We start from the raw sequence: 24,063 nt of genomic DNA, 5'->3' as shown, positions 1-24,063 counted from the left end.
AAATATTGTCAACTTCCTGACATTCAGTTATAAGAGATAACCTAAAATAATATCTTCGAAATCATTTCTTCAGTGAGCTATCAGAAAAAATCATTTAGCAATATACCTTTAGCTGATCTTCATGCTTAATTCACTCTAAGATAAACGGGCTTAATATTAAATAGGTTTTCATATTTACTTTGAATATAGAAACAAAACCAGAATCTTAAACTAAAGAATCTAAACATTTTCATGAATAACCTTTTTTTTTCCAAAATTAATGTTTGCCTCATATTTATACATAAGTAATAGTATATATTTATGTATAAAGCATCTATAGAAAGCCAACTGCTATGTATTAGAATTTAAAAAAATAATTTTTCATTTTACAATTTTCTCCAAAACACTACAGAAAACTAGCTTTATAAACACCAAGTGTAGGAAAACAATCCAAGGAGAGCTATATATTCTTACCGTTCTCTTCCCTAGTAGCAACAGTAGAGTATATAAAGGTGGATATTGGAAACAGAGATACTTTCTTTCAATGAATTATTCTTTCTTAACTTAGATTATTTCTAAGTTTCTGACAAAATGTATTATTAAAAACTACAGGAGAGGCCAGTAGGCATGACTTAGTGGTTGAGCATCGACCTATGAACCAGGAGGTCATGGTTCAACTCCCTGTCAATATATATATATATATATTACAAGAGACAGTAAGAAAAAAATATAATGAAATTTCAGGATGAAAAATTGTTCAAATTAGTTCTTTTTCTCCAAATGCTGTTCCACTTAGTGGGGTTTTGTGCCACGTAACTAGTAGTTTTCCACTGAAGGCCTCTCTACATCTTAGAGAAATCAGAGGCAAGAAGACCATTGGCAAAAGTTCTAATCCCCTGGATTGTCCTCTCTGTGCTCCCTCCAACTCTGGTTCCTGTATCATTATTCACTGGGTTTAGAATGAACTGCACTGAAAACATTGTGCATTTCGTTCACTTCCTCTTAGACGTGTTATTCAGATGCACTGGATCCATTCAATGTCACCAGGCCAACGCTACTCTCATAAATGTCACTTTCTGAGACACTGGGGAAGGCTGGAACCCTGAGGGAATATGCTGCCCTCCCTAACTGTGAGGCATGTATCCCCGTGATGCTCAAAAAGTAACAACGCTCTCTCTTCCCAAAGAATAGGACGCATGCAAAGCAGTCCTTTCACTCACAACAAGGTCACAGAACAAAGTACTTCGATACCAACTGAAGAAACTGGGGTGTGAAGATAATTATTTTAGAATATTTCTGGAAACATGTTAACCCGTCAAGACTGCATTTATGTTCAAGTATGTCAGCTTAACTTTGCATGGAATTTTTTTATGAGCATTTCTTATCACTTTCAGAGAGGTCTATTATGATATGGAGTGCTGAAGGGAACATGTTGACATGTCTGAAAGCTAAAACAAGCATGAAGAATGAAGCTAGAAATAGCCGTCTGTGTAGAAAGCACTAAAAAGCACTGGTGGCCATCAAAATTGTACATCTAGAATTCAGATATGTGTGTGTATGTGTGTGTTTGTGTGTATGCTTGTGTGTTTGTGTGTGTGTGTCTGTGTGTGTGTTAGGAGGTGGCGGTAACATTGCAAGCTTTTCTGAGAAGGAGTTAAGAAGAGCACATCACTGTTATTAGAAACTAAGGTAATTGGGATTTACATTTCTGTGCTCCTCCATTGCCAACAGGGACACACATGACAGAGATGCAGCTGTACCTCTCTTTGCATAGTGCATTCCTGAAAAGCTCTGTGCAAAGCAAATCCCATTATAAAACCAAAAGGATGATTCATCTTTCCGATTGATCTTCAATAGGAACAATTCTTAACATTTAACCTTTAAGATCCTTAGTCTGAGCCACAGGGGGTTCAACTTCCTTTACTCTACTAGCAACTCTAAATATTCTTAATGAAGTTTTCACCAAGCTGTGCAGAAATCAGAAAAGTAAATAAAATGAAGAAACATTTTTGTAAAATACATTTATTCAAATTAAGTGGTTCTGTTTTACTCTGAGATTATATTTTTCTTTCCCTTTTGGGGGGTTAAAAAGACAAGGTTTTACTTTTATGAAATAGTGCTGCTAATAAATGTTCATTGAGTGTATTGCTTGAAATTTTATTAGCTTGTGAAATCCAAAGCTATTTCGACCACAGTATACAACCACATGAACCATCTCAATCCAACGTCCATCAAAAGCTAGTGAATTTTTGCATGGCCAGAGTGGCTCAGTGGTTGAGCGTTGACCTATGAATAGGAGATCACAGTTTGATTCCCGGTGGGGACACATGCCCAGGTGTGGGCTCAATCCCCAATGTGGAGCATGAAGGAGCTAGCTGACTCATGATTCTCTCTCATCATAGATGTCCCTATTTCTCTCTCCCTCTCCCTTCCTTTCTGAAATCAATAAGAATATATTAATAAAAAAAGCTAATGCATTTTTAAACAAACACATAAATAAATATAGAATTTTCTTCATGAATGAAATATGCCATTCCTTGTTTTGTAACACACAGTGGCATCTTTTATTGTTTCTGGTTTTCTAGCAGTGGACGCTATATATTCCTTTTCCTTTTGCAAAATTATCACATTGGTGATATGAATAATGATAAAGTCTACCTACTTGAAATATAGTAATTTCACCATCTAGAAGTTCACCTTTTACAGGTCACCTTAGTTAATGCTCTTAGTAACAAGAAACAGACTTTAAGTACTCCCTATCCTTTGACATAGTTTTTGAAGATTAAACAAGATAATGCATGTAAAACACAAGGCTAAGACTACAAGCCTAAGAAAAAGTTATGTGTTATCACTTCCCTGAAGAGTTATTTGGTGGTGAAAAATGTTGGCTCACTTAGCACAGCCATACAGATTAGGCTCAAAGATATAGTGAACTTCTACTAGTAAAAATACGATGCACGCGGTAGCTGGCATCGTCCTCTGATTTGCTGTGCTGAGCCTGCTCTGGCAGCACTCCCATACAGGCTGAATGCTTTTATTCTCAGTCTTGAGTCTTAGTCACCATTTCCCCTCCCCCAGCTTCAGTCAAAGGAGAGAACCTATGTAATACCCTACATTATAATACATATTTTAGCAGGTAAGGCAGATTTAATCAATCACTGAAATATATCACTGGGAATGATGACACCTTCTGTGGCAGAAAAGTGCATGGTAAAATAGGAATGCATAACCATGGGACCTGGTGTGGGTCAGCAACTTCCCTGAGGAAGTGACATTGAACTCAGATTAATAGGATGATTAGAAGTTAATGAAGTATCCCCTGCAAAGGTAATGGTTAGGATCAGGAATCAGCAGGGAGTAGGGTGAAGTAAAGCAATTGCAGGTCAGCATGGCTGTAGCACAGTGAGTTAAGAGATGGACAATGATGTCATGGTAAAGAAAGGGGAAGCATCTCCAAAAATATGATGGAACAAATTGATTTGAACTGATTCTCCCATTCCCCCCAAAAGATATAAATGCTTGATGTTTAATAAAAGTGATTTTAACTTGAAATTTCAATATTATTTGGCTGCCTGATTCTCTGCCCAAGGGTGATACAGATCCCACCTGTGACCTCCCCTCCCTGCCACTGCCCATTCATTGTGCCACCTTCAGGGAGGGTCAGCTAAATGCCCCATAGGGTCCTGGTGTGGGCTATGGCACAGTGCAAGTCACAAGCCTCTTGTTCAACCCTGATCTGTGTACAAGTGCAAAGGTTGCTATCACTGAGGGTTTGTCTTCACTGTGTTTCAGGGATTAGGCCTATGAGGATGTGATACACCCAACGAAAAGAAAAAATATCTCCATGTCTGAGGAAGAACATTAAATAATAATTAAAAATCACCATGGCGGGTAGAGAAAAGAATGTGGAAGAAAGACAAAAGTTTTACATTTAAGTACCTTTTATGCCCCCTTTTCCCCCCTTGCTCTTTGAGCAAGGTGGTCAACAGATTTTATTACTCAGCCTATATATATATATATAATCATGCTACTAATATTTTGTTCTTCTTTCACAGATCAATGAGAAGCCATCAAAATATTTTTATCAAGAAAATGATATGATCAGATTTGCATTCTAGAAAGATCACCTTTGAATGTCTGCTCCTGCTGTGAGCTCTTGTGCCCATCGCCCCCATCAGTATGCAGTGAGCAGATGAAAATACTCCTGAAACACTGCTTTTCAATTATTATGACCATATAATCCTGTTATAAACGTGAATTTCCAAAAGTCAAAAAAGGAAAGAAAAGAGCAATCTTCTGCCACTCGTCCTGTCTTCTTCCTACTCCAAGTCCACTACCCTTTCAGGTGTTTCTCCTCACCTCTGATTGTCATCCATTCAAGCCCTCCTTGTCTGAGTGGAGGGTCCTTTTGCAACACTGCACCTGGAGCACTTAGTGTACATTCAGGAGATTACCTTTGTTGATTACTTTTGTCAATACCTCTCATTCTTTCAGCGAATTTAGTTGGGTCACCTTGAGGGTACTTCAGTTTTAATTCAAATACATTTTTTACTTGCTTGTAATCTCTGACAGGTGCTATCATTCAATTGGCTCTGTGAGATATTCTGCAAGGTTCCCCCCCCCCCCCCTTAAGATATATTGAGTTCAGAAACAAAATCAGCCTAGCCCATGTGGCTCAGTGGTTGAGCATTGACCCATAAACCAGAAAGTCACAGTTCAATTCCTGGTCTGGGCACATGTCCAGGCTGTCAGCTTCATCCCCACTGGGGAAAGATGGGTGTGTGTGCAGGAGGCAACCAATCAATGATTCTCTAATCATTGATGTTTCTACCTCTCCTTCTCCCTTCCTTTCTCTGAAATCAATAAAAAGATATTTTAAAAACAAATTTAAAAAAGAAATAAAATCACATTGAAAGGTAGTTTCCAGAAGTTATTACACCCTTTTCCTCTTCGGAAAAACTGTAAGAAAGCCACATATGAACAATGAGGACATATTATATTTTCTGAGATTTCTGCAGAAAGGAGAACTCACACCTCCCTCCATATCCATTTTGGGGTTAAAGAGGTCTGACAGGGAATTTTTCCTTATATCTAAACTAAATATAGCTTAATATTCCTTCTAGGGTGGCAAAGTACACAATGTCCATTTAATAGTTGAACTATGGCTTTATTTTTGCTATGACGTGCCCCAAGGTGTTTTAGGACTATGGTTGGATATGTCAGAGAGAAAACAGGTTTTATGTTATTTGGTCTAACTTTCCATTAGGTGCCTATTTGTCTGGACATACAGGCAGGAGTGTGCATCTTTAAATAATGAGCTTGAAGTTAACTGGGGAATTACCAATGAGTGCTACCTTCAGGATGAAAAAAAAAGCTAATAAAATTATAACTGAGGGTTATAAACCACCCAGGTGGGTAGCATGTATGGCTTCAGCCTGGATAAGTCATGCCTGTCTAATCTATTTGGAATTTTTGAAAGAGCTAACAAAATAGTGAAGGGTATAGAAGTAATGGGCATTAAATATTTAGACATTCAAAAAGCTTTTGATCAAGTCCCTAACTAGAAGACATTTAGGATCCATTTCAGCCTTATGTAGGACCCAAGAGGTGAGAGGTGAAATTTTGTACTGTAAAGACTTAAAGTTAAAAAGAAAAGGATAGCAATGAAAAGGAAAGGAATAAATGATGTTGTTAGCCTGAAAGGAGGTTAATAGAAAGGTGCCCCAAGGAATGGTATTAGAACCAGATTGCTTGTATATGTTAACACCAGTCAATCTGGGAAGCCTTCTGAATAATGAGGCTGCAAAAAGTGTTGGTAACAGAGAATTATTTAAGATAGTCAGGAATGGGGAAATTCTTGAAGAACTCCAGAAGAACCTATCAAACCAATAGGCAGTTGAATAATCTGTAATCTGATGTCAGGTAAAATTAAGCCTAGACAAGAGAATGGTAACTCCCATTATAATATATATATGCTAGTGATGCACATTGATAGATTTTGAATTAACTAGAACCTTTCAGGAGAAAGGTCTAATAGTCATTATGAATATCTGAATACAGGTATCTATTCACAGCAGAAAGGCTGTAGGAAAGGTCTGCAGAAGTACAAGTGAAATGATTAGAGGCATGTGAGAAGAGATGGAAAGGTCAGAGTTCTTTTCATTTGGAAAAAAAGAGAAAGTAAGAGAAAATTTGCTAGAAGAAGTTAAAAAATGAAATGTTAAAACAATAAGTCTCGTTGAGAGTAGTACTTCTAGTCGTCCTTTCCCATAATACTAGGGATTCAGTCAAATTAGATAACACAATATTTAAATGAGAACGAAGGAAAATGTTTTGTAATTCATAGTTAACATTAAGAGCTTCCTGCATGGAATGTCACTACACTGGAGACTAGCTACAGAGCAAGTCATCAAATGGGGTGCACACATTTATAGGGTTGGGCTGAGATGGAACTTTTTCTACGAGATCTATTACAATAGATGGGTGAAGGTATATTCTGAAGCAGCTTTCATAGTTTCTGTTGCACTTGAGTTAATTTATGTGTCTGTCTTTCTCATTAAGTTAGAATTTCTAGAAAGCAGGGATTTTTATCTTACCTGTCTTTGCATCCTTTCCCCTTTACTCTTCAGTGTCTAGTAATATATTTTGCTTCTAGAGAATACTCAGAAAGTACTTGCTAGATTGGTGCATGTGTGGTGTGAGGCAGTGGGGAGGACTGAGCAATCGAAGGGATGACTTTTTTTCCTCTAGTCTATTTGCCCCCATCACTCCCAGCAAGTGTCTATTTAACTCATACTGCAGCCTTCAAGCAGCAATGAAAACTGATAATGTGCCATCAGAGAAAGGAAATGAAAGAGAGTAGTAGTGTTGGAAGCCATTCACCATTATTAACAATTGTGTGCCAGGCACTTTGTTATGTGTTTTGGTACATGTCTTCTTATTAGCACCTTAAAAACCAGTTTTAGCAGTCACCAGTCACCACTTATTTGCCAGAGAAAATGTCCCCAACTCCTCCCCTGCTCAACCCCCGCCCCACTCCCTGGAAGACATGAGAACTCAAAGAGCTTAGTTCCTTTCTTGGAAGTGACCTACCTTAAACACACACACACACACACACACACACACACACACACACACACAAACACACAAACACACACACACACACTAGGATGTGTATATACACATATATACAATATAATGTCTGTACATATACATTCATATCTACAGAACCAATAGAATGTATACATATATGTACGTACTAGGGACCCAGTTTAAGAATCTGTGCACCTTGAAAGGAATTGTGAGATGCCAGGCTGCAATGGGAACAGAGGCGGATCTCAGCCCATCCTCTGTGCCCCTGCCCAGCCCCTCCCGCTGCAGCCTCTGGTCCCCTGTCTGCCAGCAGCTTCGTTCCTGCCGCTACCGCTCCCATGTGCTGACAGTGCTGGCCCCACTTGCATCCACTGATGGCATGGAGCAATTGGCACTGGTACCAGCAGTGGGTGTGAGTGGTGGCTGTTGCCCAGATCACCCCTCAGGGGCAGGGGGAGGTGGAGAAGTCCTCAAGGGTGATTGGGGTTGGCAGCTGCCACTCACACTCGCTGAGGGCAATGAGTGATTGGGTCTGGCTCCAGGCAACAGGGGTGGGTAGGAACGAGGCCAGTGCCGCAGCAGGTGCGAGCGCTGGGCAGGACCACAGTGCATGGGAGTAAAGAATTTTCAGTAACCACCAGAGGCTCGCCCCGATGACAGCGACCGGCGCCCTGTTTCTTTCTGGTGCCCTCACTCACCTGCTCCATGATCCTGCCACGGCTGATGCCCGCTGTGTTCCACACTCTGCTGCCTGCTGCTGATGCTTGCCATGTTTGTGCACGCCCCTCTGGTGGTCAGTGCACCTCATAGCGACCGGTTGTTCAGTTGTTCTGTCATTCGGTCTATTTGCATATTAGGGTTTTATATACTAGTATATACTAGTAGACTAGAGGCCAGATGCATGAAATTTGTGCAAGAGTAGGCCTTCCTTTCCATGGCTGCTGGCACCAACTTCTCTCTGGCACCAGGAACCTGGTTTCCCTCTGGCTGTCAGCAGGCACTTGGGACCCAGGCTTCCCTTGCAGCCCCGGCTTCATCTGGAAGGTCATCCGGAAGGACAGCTGATCTAATTAGCATATTATGCTTTTATTATTATAGATAATAGTATAGATATAGGTATGAGTATAGATATAAATTTGTATAGTTAAAAATAGAGAAAGGGAAAGATTTTAAGGAATTAGTTCATGTGATGGAGTAGGCCTTAACAAGTCCAACTTCTTCAGAATGGTCTACAGGCTGGCAAAAGTTACAGTTTGAGTTCAAAGGCTATCTCCTAGCAGCATTCTTTCCTCCTCCAGAAAAGTCAGTCTTTTTTCTGGTAAGGATTTAACTCACACTTTGGAGGGTAACCTGATTTATACAACGTCTACTGATTTAAATATTACTCTCATCTGAAAAATTCGTTCACAGATACATCTAGAATGTTTGACCAAATATCAGTTTATGTTGACACATAAAATCAACCATCTCAGTACAGCTATCATGCTCAGTTATTGCTGGTGAACAGCTTATGGGAAATGAGGCCTTGGCATGAACTTGGCATGGACACAGGTGCATGGATGCCGGGCCATCAGTCAGCAATGTTCTCCACAACAGACCTGAGCAGCCTCTATCTTTGTGCCATTACACACATTAAAGCAGTAATCAAGGCAGCATCGAAAGCACTGCCAGGATTATAACTATAAGCAAGCACTCTAGGTTTGGACAAAAGCAGTGAACAGGCCAGTGGATCCAGGAGAGCACATAGAAGACAAGAGCCAAGCAGGTAGACACAAATGAGGCAACATGCTGCAGCTGAAATGGAAGCAGAAAATGAAGGCATGGCAGTGTGAGCAAAACCACATAGCATGAGAGGCTCTATGCTAGGTGTGTTACATTAAATCTCATCTACTCCCAAAACACAATTAAGCATAAATTAATCCTATATAATAAAAGGCTAATATACAAATTGACCGAACAGTGGAATGACCAGTTGCTATGACCTGCACTGACCTCCAGGGGGAAGACACTCAAAGCAGGAGCTGCCCCTTGGTGGTTAATGAGCTCCCACAAGGGGAGCACTGCTCAGCCAGAAGCCAGGCTCACAACTGGCAATAGCAATGGTGGTGGCAGGAGCCTCTCCCACCTCTGCGGCAACACTAAGGATATCCGACTGATGGCTCCCCCTGGGGAGTGGGCCTAAGGCCTCAGTTGGACATCCCCCAAGGGCTCCTGGACTGCAAGAGTGTGCAGGCTGGGCTGAGGGACCGCCCCCCACCCCTGCACCCTCGAGTGCACAAATTTTTGCACCAGGCCTCTAGTATTATCATAAAAAGAAGCAACTGGGGCTCCAAGGGTTTATGTTACTTATCCAGACTCATCTGGCTAATAGTAATGAAGCCAGATTTAAAATTTGTCTTCCTACCCTAATTCTGTCTCTTTCTACTCTATTATTCTGACTTTCTTATCTGTTTTGGGACCAAGAGCCCAAACTATTAAGTAAAGAAAGAGGCATGGGCCCAACTAGTGTGGCTTCATGGTTGAGTGTTGACCTATGAACCAGAAGGTCATGGTTCTATTCCCCATCAGGGCACATGCTACTGTTGCCCTGATGGGATTGCAGGCTTGATCCCAGAGGGGGCGTACAGGAGGCAGCCTATCAATGATTCTCTCTCATCACTGATATTTCTATCTTTCTCTCCTTCTCCCTTCCTCTCTGAAATCAATAAAAATATAATTTTTTGAAAAAGAATAAAGCATGGAGAAACAAAAGCAAGCATTGTAGGTATGAAGCAAACCATCTGCCTCAGCCCAGAAACATCTTAATACATTTTTTTATGGAGGCATCCCAGTCCCCAGAAAGCCCAGACACAGGCCTACATGTAACAGCAAGAAAGTAAGTAGAATCAGCTGGTGGAAGCAGTGGTTATGAGGGCAGAGACATGGGCTGATTCTGACACATCTTTGTAAAATGGGAATGAACTATCAGAAAAAGAAGGCAGTTTTCCTTTGAAAGGCTGTCACAGTCACAATGAGGGCGATGAAAGACTTTGCTTCCTTGCCTTTTAGGGGACTTCAATATGATCAGACTTTGAAACCTAATACTGCACTGAATTTCCCATTGAATGTGGTGGTGCGATATTGAACTATAAAAGAAGGGGCTGGAACCGTATTTTTAAATACTTGCTGCTCAGGATCCCTTGGCCCTTTTTTTTACTTACAGGTCTGATCTTATCTATTGATACTTTCTGTCTGAAAAGGCCCTCCGTCTATTCTATCAGGCTGCCCTATTTTTCATTGTGTAACAAGCTGTATTTTGAAAAGGAATAGCCCAAACACCCACGATGTATTGCTATGACTGTGTTGTCCTTTTGAAGAAATTCTTCACTGGGTATTTGCACCTGAATCAGACTTCAAGCTGCTAGGACAGCAGTGCCCCACTGTCGCCAGACTCTGCTGCCAGCCAGGCACTGACTCCTTTGCCCACCTCAACAACTTCCGCCATCCTTAATACTGAGAGTGCTCATCCTGACATCCTGAGCAGGGAAGGCCCAGCTGGAAGCTTTATTGCGCCCTCTCTGCGGCAATGTCCCTGCTGCCACTCTGCAGCAATCAGGTGCACGGCACGGTGTCCTATCTTCTTCTCCCTGCCCTGCCCTGCCCACCCTTGCTCTCGATGCCCACTTGAAATCCTCCTGCCTCCCAGGGTGGATCCTCACGGCACTAAAGTGAACATGCGAGACAGAGTTATTGGGAGGCCACGATTCTCTTAGAAGCTATTTGTGTTCTGGGAGCATACTGAAGAGTCAGCCCACAGGTGTGCACTCTGAGCACTGAGGCGGTGGCATTTTCGCTGCAGTTCAGAGAATTTGTAAATGAAACTGGTTTGGGCAAGAATGTAATTATATAGATAGGAATAGCATCAGAGGGTATGGTCCACGTGACAAGTTGAATGGCTATGATCATTGAAGATAGGGACTGAAGCTACCGGTGCTCTGAGCACTCAGGTACCATTCTGGCACAATAGGTCCTCAGTCAGACCATACATATCTGACTTTAACAGAACTGAATTTAAAAGCACAAGAAACTTGTCCTTAAGTTTTTTAGTGTGGAATATACTGCAGAGTTTTGGATGATCGGGTGAACGTTAAGAACTTCCACTCCAGAAACATCAAGTACAAAAAGTTGCACCAAATTTTAAGTGATCCTTAGGTGACTCATCTAAGGTGCTGCTATGGACTTCATTTGAGATTTTCACACACCCAAAACTCTAATGTTAACATTTTAAAAGTCAAAGGAAGAGTAATGAAGTGTCAACAGCCAGGGTTACATCCTCTTGTGGCAAAAGGTTGATGATCTGACATTTAGATACATCCCCCCACCATCTACTGTTTATATGAAAACATTTCTTAACCTCCCTAAAGCTCATCTGCAAAATAGGAATAAAGCATTATTTTTCTTCTGTTGTGGCATTTAATACAACAATTTATTTGAAATAGTTGTGCAACCTATCTATAGAGTATTCTGATTGTTACTAGGGAGAAAGTCTAAGTTGGCTATTTTACCTTTGCATTCTCCTCTCTCCCTTTTCTTCTCCTTTTTCTGTTTCTTCTTCTGTCTTGATGGTTGGTGAAAAATGTCATTAGTATTTTAGTGGTTGTTCTGCATACATAAAGTCTCATCAGCAATAAAAATATATAATCTTCCATTAGCATCTAGGGAGTTGCTAGCAATATGCATTCCTTAGGTCACATTGGTTGTCAAAAAAGCTTGGAGTTAGATCTTAAAAGACTAATATTTAAATACTTCCTTCCATTTATTATGGGAAAATGACACAAACTATTGCACAATTGTACTTTGTAAAGTTTACACATTTGGAAAATAGGGATAATAACATAACAGGGTTATTTGAGAATTCAAGGGACACTTACTCAAAAAATAATACTTTAAAAAATGTAAAGCATTCTGTAAGAGTTAGTTATTGTTAGAAAATGAAGATGAGAGGGTGCTAGTCTCATTGCTCTTTTGCTGTCTGGGCACTGTGAGACTGAAGTGGGCATTTATTATTTTGTCTGCCCATCTACCTAATCGGAACAGAATTGTTCTTTAGATTCTATCCTGTGCCATCATGTGTAGAAATGAGAACTCTTTTATATTCTCTCCTCCCCAGACACAATGATTGGTCCTGGGTCAGGTCAATAAGAGACTTTTCCTAAAGTTTTCCAAATTAGAATTAATAGAAGAGCTATTCCTCACAGGAAGCCCACATGAAACCATTATAAGTGTCTATCAATTGATGAATGGATAGAGAAGTCATGAATATATATATATAGTGGAATATTGTTCAGCCATAAAAAATGAGAAAACCCTACCATTTGTGACCACATGAATGGACCTTGAAGGCATTATTCTAAGTAATATAAGTCAGACAGAGAAATACAAATACCGTATGATGTCATAGATGGAGTCTAATTTTAAAAAAAATTCAGCAAGCATGGCTCAGTGGTTAAACATTAGCCCATGAACCAGGAGGTTGTGGGTTCAATTCCTGGTCAGACCACATCCCCGGGTTGTAAATTAGGTCACCACTGTGGGCGTGTAGGTGGCAGCTGATGAATGATTCTCTATCATTATTGATGTTTTTATATCTCTCTCCCTTCATCTCTGAAATCAATAAAAATGTATTTAAAAAACAGCAAAGAGAAAAATAATCATACTCAAAAAAAGAAATCAGCTCTGTGGTTTACAAAGTTGAAGGTTGGATAGAGGAGTAACTGAAACAAGGTGGTCAAAAGGCACAAACTTCCAGTTGTAAGTAAGTATGAGATATGTAATATACAACATGGTGACTATAGTTAATGCTGCTGTATAATATATAGGAAAAGTATTAAGAGAGTAGGTCCTAAGAACTCTCATTATGGTAGAATTTTTTTTTCCTTTTCTTTGTATTGTATATATATGAGATGATAGGTGGTCACTAGTCCTATTGGGGTAATCACTTCACAGTATATGTAAATGAAATCATCATGCTGTACGCCAAGCATGTCAAACTCATGGCTGGATAAACAAGCCATGCGGCTCACTGGTCGTGAGTTTGACGTGCTTGCTATACAGTGATATATTTATTTTCTCAATAAAAAATAAAAATAATAATAAGAAGAAGCCAAGCTAGGAAGCTGTAAGTATGGACCTTTAAGTGTCCATAGTTCAGCATCAACTAAAAAGCTGTTTTGAGAGAATGACTCTTACACAAAACAAGAAAAGAAGCATGGAGCACAGAAGAACAAAAAGAAACCCTAAGTGATTTAAATCCCTGAAGTCCCTGAAGTTGCCCCAATCCCTGCTTTTAGGAGACTTGGTTGTTCTGTTCCTTTCATTTTAGAGTATGCTTCTGTTATCTCATTTTCTGAAGTTACTTTGAGGCGGGCTTCTGTCACTTGCACACAATAAAATGCTGACTGACAAAGACCTTGTCTGCGCTTTCAGAGAAGGTGCAGGAGTGTAGCGATTGTCATAATGTCTCCACACATCTAGAGAAAAAAAAAATCTGTCCGCTCTCTGGTCCTAGTCCAACAAAAGCCACTTTTCAAGTTTTGTTGCCCTCAAAAGCAATATGACCTGTATTTTTACCTAAGAAACCAGGAAGATGCTTCTCCACAATCTATAAACTAGCCTATTTTTTAGCCCAAAGTATGTGTGGGGAAGCACTGGACTCCTCGTGCATTCCTTGTGCTTCTTGCAGACAGAATCCCTCTTTAAGAGGCCCACCTGAGGGTCATGACATGAACAGGGCAATCTGGATTGTTTGGAGAGCAGACAAGCACAAGGAGGAGAAAATAGGAAAGAAAGGACTTCTGAGCAAGAGTAGATTGGCACTGTTTGGCTCTTTTAGCCCACGGAACCCAATAAAAATTTTCCCCAAGCTTCATATTTCCTGCCAATTGAATTCCATAATCACATGTGTAGGGATCTTTAGTCCAGTGAAGACAGATCTATCTGAATAGAAATAAGGGGGTCCCTAAAACCTCTTAGTTAAGGCCAAGATAATATGGAATTTTTAAGTATTTTAAAATCTATATATATATAAAAGGGTAATATGCAAAGTGTCCCCTCGGGAGCTCAACCAGGAGACCAGGAGTTTGATAATTCGCTATGACATGCGCTAACCACCATGGGGCAGCACGGAGCATGGTGGGTGACCAGCAGCAACAGTGGGGCACTGAGGGAGCGATAGAAGGAGGAGGCAGGGAGGTGGGGAGGCAGGGAGGCAAGGAAGCAGGGAGCCTGATCAGCCCTGATCCCTGGCCAGGACTAGGGACCCTACCCATGCACAGATTTCATGCACTGGGCCTCTAATGTTATAATAATATTCTGTTTTAGGTATCAGAAAAGTTAATTCTGACACAGTTTTACATTTGAACAGTGACAAGCAATATATCTCAATTAAAAAAAAACAACACATCAATTTTGAATTGCCTGTATAAACTTCCTACATAATAAAAGGCTAATATGCAAATTGACTGATCACTATGATGCACACTGACCACCAGGGGGCAGATGCTTAATGCAGGAGCTGCCCCTGGTGATCAGTGCACTCTCATAGGGGGAGCACTGCTCAGCCAGAAGCCAGGCTCACGGCTGGCAAGCACAGCAGTGGTGATGGGAGCCTCTCCCACCTCTGTGGCAGCACTAAGGACTCCTTGGACTGTGAGAGGGCACAGGCTGGGCTGAGGGACCCCCCGCACCAGTGCACGAATGTTGTGCACTGGGCTTCTAGTGTATGTATATATAACATGACACCCTAAAAGCACAACAGATACAGAAACTAGAAATAAATATAAAAATAGGTTTATTCCTTTTCCCCAAAGTCTGGGAACTCTCTCAAAATGCACAAAAATAAAAATAAATGAAATAAAACACTACTCAGTTTCTCTGCTCTATGTAGTACAAATTTTCTATAGAAATTCTTAAAAGTGACAGTCCTTCATCCTCCCCATCAACACCTACTACTGATGCCTACCCTTTCCTGCTTTTCTGTTAACCATTTTATGGTTCATATATTTAATATACCAGAACTTTATTCAAGCTTTAAAGAATCAGCTAGTCCAATAGATTTTTTTCATTTTTTTTATTACTGTCTCTAGGTACTTAAGAAACAATTTTGTTATGTTAGCCTCTTCCTAGTTTCAAGGAACTCTGAAATTAAACATATCTGTAAAAATAATTGATAATTCCTTACTGTTATACTCATTTTTTTTTCCTGGGCAATATTATATGTACGCTTAGAATGAACCTTTAAGATCATTAACATTGTCATTTGCAAAGGCTATATTTCTTATGTCCTCATATACTCATTAAAAATGATATTGCAATATTTAGCTTTCAACTTTATTTTATGGAAATCATATTTTTTCTTTATTCATGTCTAATTTTCTACTGTTTACATATACACTTTTTTGGTAACCTTATTTCACTAAAGATAGATTTATAAATGTCAGTTAAAACAAACAACTCCTTATAGGTGTCATTTAATAGAATTTTATTTTTCTATTTCACTTTTCCCCAGATCCACTGAATTTTTTTTAAACAATTGGATTTTTAGACTCTATTGATCTAAACATAATTCATGTTGCCAATTGAGTTTTTAAAAATTCTTCAGTCTGTATTCACACATAATTCAAGACGTGTGTAGTTTCCTAGTCTTCTGCCCTTTTGCCCTGCATAATGTACAGTAAATCCTTAAGTACAAGTCGCTTATGTCAGGGTGAATTATTGAACTACAAGTTTAATTTATGATCTGGAGAAAATACTACATTTTCACTGAAGGCGAACTATGAATTTCTTTGGGGTAATTCAAGCTGACTCCTTAGACACTTATTCCAAGTGCTTTTTCAAGACATGCAGTTATGTACATCTATATCTTTATACTTAAGAATATATTTTACTTTACTGTTAATAACAGCATTATAGAAAATGTTAAATAAGACCTTCTTGTTTCTATAAAAACTTTAAATGTGCTGGTGTAACAATTCATGACAAAACTAGTATGTTGCTTATGTTGCCTTATATACTATTTGCTTTGATGTTTTCCAAACATTTTCCCCAATATGATTTTATTACATCAGCAATACACAAATGCATTCTTAAAATAAAGTTAAATGGCTCTCTCTATTTAGCATGTCCTTTTTCTACCCCCTTTTCTCAGGCACATTTTCTTTTCTTTTTTTTAAATATATTCTATTGATTTTTTACAGAGAGGAAGGGAGAGGTATAGAGAGTTAGAAACATGGATGAGAGAGAAACATCGATCAGCTGCCTCCTGCACATCCCCCACTGGGGATGTGCCCACAACCCTGGTACATGCCCGTGACAGGAATCAAACCCGGGACCCTTCAGTCCACAGGCCGACGCTCTATCCACTGAGCCAAACCGGTTTTGGCCAGACACATTTTCTTTGCCTCTCTCTGTCTCCTATACTCCAATTTTTTCCTCTATAACTTGTTTCTTGAGCCCATTTCTTCTACAGCTGGCTTCTCCTACCTCTGTGACTTTATAAATGAACTTTCTCTAATTTTCTAAATAAACTTTCCCTTTTTATTTTTTTTAAATATATTTTATTGATTTTTCACAGAGAGGAAGGGAGAGGGATAGAGAGTTAGAAACATCGATGAGAGAGAAACATCAATCAGCTGCCTCCTGCACACACCCTACTGGGGATGTGCCTGCAACCAAGGTACATGCCTTTGACCGGAATCGAACTTGGGACCCTTCAGTCCGCAGGCCAACACTCTGTCCAGTGAGCCAAACCAGTTAGGGCTAAACTTTCTCTTTTAAAAAATAAAATAAAGTTGAAGCATGTGAGGAAAATGTGAAATCCTCCTATATTTATTATCCCCCCTCATACATGCACACATGTACACACATCTCACACATAATTGCTGAATCCCAGTTTCTTCTTCCCATATAATCAGTTTTTGTTCCCTTTCAGAATATTCTTATGCTTTGCGTTTGTTCTTTACTCTTCCCCAAGATATCCACTAGGGTTAGTTCCTTACCTCCCTTAGATCTTATCCAAATATCTCCTTTTATTAAGACTTTGCTAACTGCCAGATTAAAAAATGAAAGTTCCTCTCTTGAACATACTGGTAGTTCCTGAACATCCCTATCCCTGACTTATTTGTCTTCATAGTTCTCCTCACTTATAAGTAACATAATATGCTTTTAGCAAATTCAAGTTTACAATACAGTATTATTAACTGTAGTCACCATGCCACACATTATATCCTTAGAACTAACTTATAACTGAAAGTTGGCACCCTTTGATTGACATCTGCTCATTGCCCCACCTACACCCCCTGGCAACCACCAATCTACTGTTGCTATAAGTTTGATTTTCTTATTGTTTGTTGCATTTTACAAATACAATGTTTTCTCAGTCTGGCTTATTTCACTTAGCTTAATACCCTCCAGACTCACTTAATTTGTCACAAAAGGCAGGAATTCCTTCTTTTTTATAACTGAATAATATTTTTGTCTGTTTGTCACATTTTCTCTATCCACTCATCTGTTTATGGACATAAATTATTTTCATATTTGATTACTGTGAATATGCTGCAATGAATATAGAGGTCAGGAATCATTAATTTGGTTTCCTTCAGATATAAATCCAAGAGGGGGATTACTGGATCATATGATTTTCTATTTTTAATGTTTTAAGAAACCTCAATAATGTTTTCTATAATAGCTGCAACAATTTATAGTCCCACCAGCAATGTGCAAGGCTTTCTTTTCTCCCATAGCTTCAAAAACACTTATTTCTTGTCTTTTTGGTTATAATCATCCTAATAGGTCTGAGGTGATATTTCACTGTGATTTTAATATGCATGTTCCTGATAATAGTGTAATTGAGCACCTTTATATGTGCCTGCTGGCTCTTTGTCTATCTTTTTTGGAAGAAATATCTGTTCAGGTCATGTGGTTGTGGGAGGAGGTGAGCATGGCATTTGCCTATACTGCCATCATGCCCGGAAGTCTCATCAATATTTTGAAAGAATGTGAAAAAGATCAGCATTAATTCTTCTTTAAATGCTTAGTAAAATTCATCAGTGAACCTATCTAGTTCTAGGCTTTTTCTGTGTTGATGGTTTTTTATTAATGATTCAATCGCTTTCCTCATTATTGGTCTATTCAGATTTTTTATTTCTTATCATTCAGTCTTGATAGGTTGTAAGTTTCTAGGAATTAATCTATTTCTTTGAGGTTATCCTATTTGTTGGCGCATAATTGTTAATAGTCATCTCTTATAATTTTTTTTTTTATTTCTTTGGTCTCTCTTTTTCTTAGTCTACCTGAAGTTTTCTTCAATTTGGATAATATTTTCAAAATAAAAACAGCTGTAAGGTTTGATCTCTCCTGAGTCTGTGGTAATCTGTTACAGTGGCATCAGGAAACCAGTACACTTACAAATTATAATGAGCAAAAAACCTGTATATTACATATGATTGCATTAATCTATGGTTTTATTAGTCTGAATAGTAGTTACTTCTTTTTTTATATATATATATATTTCATTTATTTCTGCTCTGATCTTGTAATTTCTTTCCTCCTGCTAACTTTTGGCTTAGTTTGTTATTTTGATTGAGTTATGTAGATTGTTTACACCATATCTTTCTTTTTCTTGATGTAGGCATTTATCACTATAAGCTTCCCTCTTAGAATTTTGTCTGTATCCCATGAGTTCTGGTATATTGTGTGTCCAGTTTTGTTTATATAAAAATATATTTTTTTAATTTCTTCTGATTTCATTTTTGGCTTATTGACTGTTCAGGAATGTGTTGTTTAATGTTCACATGTCTGTGAATGTTCCAGCTTTACTTGCTTTTTATCATTTATTCATAAAAGATGCTTCATATAACTTTAAACTTCTTAAATGTATTAAGGTTTTTTTATAACCTAACATATGATCTATCCTAAGAATGTTTGTATATATTTATAATTGTTATATCCGCTTGATGAATTGATCCTTTTATTTTTATTATTTGTTTCTTGCTACAGTTTTCAACTTAAAATCCATTTTGTCTGTATCAAGTACATTTACCATCGCTCTTTTTGGGTTTCCATTTGCTTGGAATGTATTTTTCCATCACTTCACTTTCAGCCTATATGTGTCCTTAAAGTGAATCTCTTATAAGTAATACTAGAGGCCCAGTGCATAAAATTTGTGCATGGGGGGGGTCCCTTAGCCTGCCTGCACCCTCTCCAATCTGGGACCCCTTAAGGGATGTCCAACTGCTGGTTTAGGCCCGATCCCTCTCACAATCCAGGACTGCTGGCTCCTAACCGCTTGCCTGCCTGCCTGTCTGATCGCCCCCTAACCACTCCCTTGCTGGCCTGATTGATGGCTAACTGCTCCCCTGCCAGCCTGATTGCCCCCAACTGCCCTCCTCTGCTGGCCATCTTGTGCCAGCCATTTTGTGATGACATGAGGGTGGCCATTTTGTGGCAGCCATCTTGTGATGATATCACACGAGGGCATTGCGCCACCTACGCTTTTATTATATCGGATATAATTGGGTCTTTTTTTTTTTTCTTTTATTATGTATTCATCTACTCTGTGTATTTTGATTGAAATATTTAATACATGTACTTTTAAAGTAATTATTGGTAGGTAAGGACTTGCTAATGTCATCTAGTTAACTGCTGGTTGAGGCCCGATCCCTCTCACAATCCAGGACTGCTGGCTCCTAACCGCTTTCCTGCCTGCCTGTCTGATCGCCCCCTAACCACTCCCTTGCTGGCCTGATTGATGGCTAACTGCTCCCCTGCCAGCCTGATTGCCCCCAACTGCCCTCCTTTGCTGGCCATCTTGTGCCAGCCATTTTGTGATGACATGAGGGTGGCCATTTTGTGGCAGCCATCTTGTGATGATATCACACGAGGGCATTGCGCCACCTACGCTTTTATTATATCGGATATAATTGGGTCTTTTTTTTTTTCTTTTATTATGTATTCATCTACTCTGTGTATTTTGATTGAAATATTTAATACATGTACTTTTAAAGTAATTATTGGTAGGTAAGGACTTGCTAATGTCATCTAGTTAATTGTTTTCTGGTTGTTTTTCAGGTGTGTGTGTGTGTGTGTGTGTGTGTGTGTGCGCGCACACGCTCGTGTGCCCACACAATCCCTTTTTTTGCTTCTCTTACTATCTTTCCTCATGATTTTATGATTATGAGTAATGGCATAGGGTCTTGTGCTTGAGACATAGATACACAAGGAAACGCCACAGAACCTTTTGGAACATGGGCACATGTGGAGCTGTGGAGCTGGGTCTGGGGCATGTGCAGGATTAGGGCACAGACAGTTCTGCTCCCAGAGTAGTACAATAGCATCTCCTTCTGGGGGTGGGAGATCAGCAGCAGCATTGTCTCCAAGAGTCCTATGGCAGTGACGCCTATTGATTGCCTTAGTAACAAGAGCTGCTGGTGTCCTCTACAGGGCTGGCTGCTGGGGTCTGCACTGATAAATAGTACGGGGTCCTCTGTGGAAAAGGCTGCTGAGGTCCTCTGTGCAGCAGGCCACTAGGGACTATGATGGCACCCACCATATGGTGATTCCAATAGCCCTCACCCTGCTTCTTCGTTCCTAGCTGTCTCCAGACATCTCCACTAAGCCAGTCTCCCTAGTGCTCATTTTGTGGGTTATTTTCCTTTCTTAAAATGTATTCTGTTGCTGTGGGTCCTTAATTGGTCTCTTGGGCCTTCACAGGGTTATTTTTATGGTGAATTGCTATCTAATTATTTGGGGGTGGGGTGGGGAGGAAAGCTGATATATACGACCCTACTTTCTTGCTAGCATCCCTGCCATAAATAAGTTGTTTTAAATCAAGAAGTTTGCTAAAATGGACTCGCCCTGGAGTCCCTCAGAAAGGAACACACTCTACCAACACTCTGATTTGAACCTGCAATATCTCATATCCTACAATAATGACAGAAGATTTCAGGTATATTGCACCAATATCACAGCAAGGAGCCTGGTCCTCCCAGACTGGCACATCTCCTTTGTCAAAGGCTGAGAGTGGCCTGAGACTGGCAGACTTAAGCTGGTGTTATTCTTACCCTTCCCTCTGGTCCACGTAAGCACACCCACAGATCTCCAAAATCTAAAAAATGTTTGATGGCCATTTTTCTAGTGTATTGTAGAATAATTACTACCTTGTCTGAAAAGTGATACAGTAACATCCATTCATTTAATAAATGTTTATTGAACTTTACTATCTGTCAAGCACTAAAGTAGTCACTGGAGATAAAACCATGAATACAAAGCAACTGCTTTTAAACTATTAGGATTGGCAAATAAACAGAAAGTTTTATTATAAAGGAAGGTATCCTAAAAGAGGTAATCTCAGGTAACTATGGGATAAAGGAGAAGGGGTTCCTAATCCAGTTTTCAGTGATGAGGAATTCTTTCTTAGAGAAATTGCAAGAAAAGGGAAAAAAACAGTAAGACTGATACTTCCAAGATGAATACTAAATAATGTGTAAGGCTTCATTTAGAGAAGGACAGGCCCTAACATTTTTAGGAACTTTTTTCTAGTCAAAAGATAGAGTTCAAAAAAGACATCAAGAAGGAAAAAAGAAATGGGGCGGAGGGTGATGAGGAATTCTTTCTTAGAGAAATTGCAAGAAAAGGGAAAAAAACAGTAAGACTGATACTTCCAAGATGAATACTAAATAATGTGTAAGGCTTCATTTAGAGAAGGACAGGCCCTAACATTTTTAGGAACTTTTTTCTAGTCAAAAGATAGAGTTCAAAAAAGACATCAAGAAGGAAAAAAGAAATGGGGCGGAGGGGGGGAGCTAATTTTGAAGGCTAGCCAATAGAGGCCCGGTGCATGAAATTCGTGCACTAGGTGGGAGGAGGGTGGTGTCCCTCAGCTCAGCCTGTACCCTCTCCAATCTGGAACCCCTTGGATCCCCCAATGGGGATTGGGCCTAAACAGGCAGTCAGACATCCCTCTCCCTCTGCAGGCCTGGTCACCACAAACTGCCCTCCCCTACAGGTCCAGTCCCCCCTAACTGCCCTCCCCTGCTGGCCTGATCACCCACAACTGCCAGCCATCTTGTGGTGGCCATCTTTGACCACATGGGGTCGGCCATCTTGTGTGAGGTTGTGAGGGTCAATTTGCATATTACCTCTTTATTATATAGGATATTTAAGAGTATGAAGGCCAAAAAAGAATTTTAAGAGTAGTCATATAACAAAATTGCACTTTTATTATACAATATAGAACAAACTGGTGCAGGCTAGAATAAGAATTCAAAATGCCAGTTAATATATGTTGCCATAATATTTGATGGAGATAATGACGTGACCTTGGATAGCAGCCAAGAAGAAAAAGAAATGAATACATATGCTAGATATTCAAAAATTGTATGTATAGCACTTGGTGCTTGTTTTTGTTTTCTATAAACAAACTATCTCCAAACTTAATAGTTTAAAATAACAGTAAACATATTTCTATTGCTGAAACGTTCTATGCCAATAATTCATCCATGGTGAAGAAGAAACTGCCAATTTATGCTTCACTTGGTGTCAGCTGAGATGACTGGACAAAGGTCAGAAAATTCACCATGCCCTCACTCGCATGTCTGGGCCTTGGTGCTGGCTGTCTGCTGAGCACTTTGGTTTTCCATCCTGTGACCTCTCTCTGTGCACGGTGACTGATCACTCAGTAATGCAGTCCAAGCCTCTCTAGATGGTGACATGTTGCAAAGAAAGGAAAATTGGAAGATACGAGCCCTCTTAAGGTCTAAGCTGAGAGGTCATACAGTGTCACTTCTGTCACATTCTTTTCATCAAAGCAGGTTGCAAAACCTGCTAAGACTCAGGAAAGGGACATAGACTAAACCTCTTGATGGATGGATAGCAAAATTACCTTTTAAAAGGCCTGTGGGTGGAAAGTTGAGGGAAACCAAGGCATTGAAGGTATTATTTAATCAACTAGATTAAAGGTCATAGTTGTCATTTAGTGGCATAGGTAAGGCAGGAGGAAGACCAGTTTGAGAGAAACATAATGAGGAAGATTTTAAAAACAGATAGCTAGCTAGATGATAGATAGATAGATAGATAGATAGATAGATAGATAGAGATATAGATAGATATCTAAGAGGTATCCAAGATAAGCTTATACATAAAATACTTCTATTACTATTTTCTGATTATTTTAAGTACTTTGCAAATAATAACTCATTATCATAACAACACTATGAAAAGGAGATATCACTATTATTTTTATTATTCTAATTTTGCACATTAATTAAGACTCTGAGAGGACAAGTAAGTTACCCAAAGTCACATAAGGAACAGAAGCAGAATTGCAACCTAACTATTCTGGTGAAACCCAAAATGTGGTGGCTGGGTCTGAGTTTTTTGTCTCCTAAAACTGAAGAATGGATTCACAGACAAAATGGTGGGAAGAAAACAAAATTTATTGGGGAGAAAACAAAGTTTAGGGAGGATATACAGACTTCTTGCTGTAAGAAGGAGCAGGAAGGCAGCCCAAAGTGGGTTACTGCTTAAAATCTTTGGATATTCATATATTCTGCTAGCTTCTGATTGGTCCCTTCAAGGAACTCTGGCAATATCCAATTATATCAATGTTCAAGTTCCCACCCATGGCCTCCATGATTGAGGACTGCCACTTCAGGACTGAGGTGACCACTGTTCCTGCCTGGTCAAGCCATGGGCCAAGTTTTCCCCACCCAGCTGGTTCCCGCCTAGCTAGTTCTAGGTCCTTTGTTTGCCTCCATGTCTGATTTCCCTTCACTGTACCTCCATGTGTCCCTGACTGCCTACCGAGCCCTCATTTTCTATCTTCTCACTGGTTCCACATTTCTTAGTTTAGCCATTTTCCTCTGCCAACTCTCAGTAGATAGATAATTTTTTTTTTCTAGAGGCTCAAGAAACATATAAAATGTTTTAAATGTTTAGGGCTAACAGATGTAATTCTTA

The sequence above is a fragment of the Myotis davidii genome, unplaced genomic scaffold (genome assembly GCF_000327345.1).
Source record: "Myotis davidii unplaced genomic scaffold, ASM32734v1 scaffold162, whole genome shotgun sequence".
Lineage (NCBI taxonomy): Eukaryota > Metazoa > Chordata > Mammalia > Chiroptera > Vespertilionidae > Myotis > Myotis davidii.
This window is presented reverse-complemented; position numbering follows the sequence as displayed.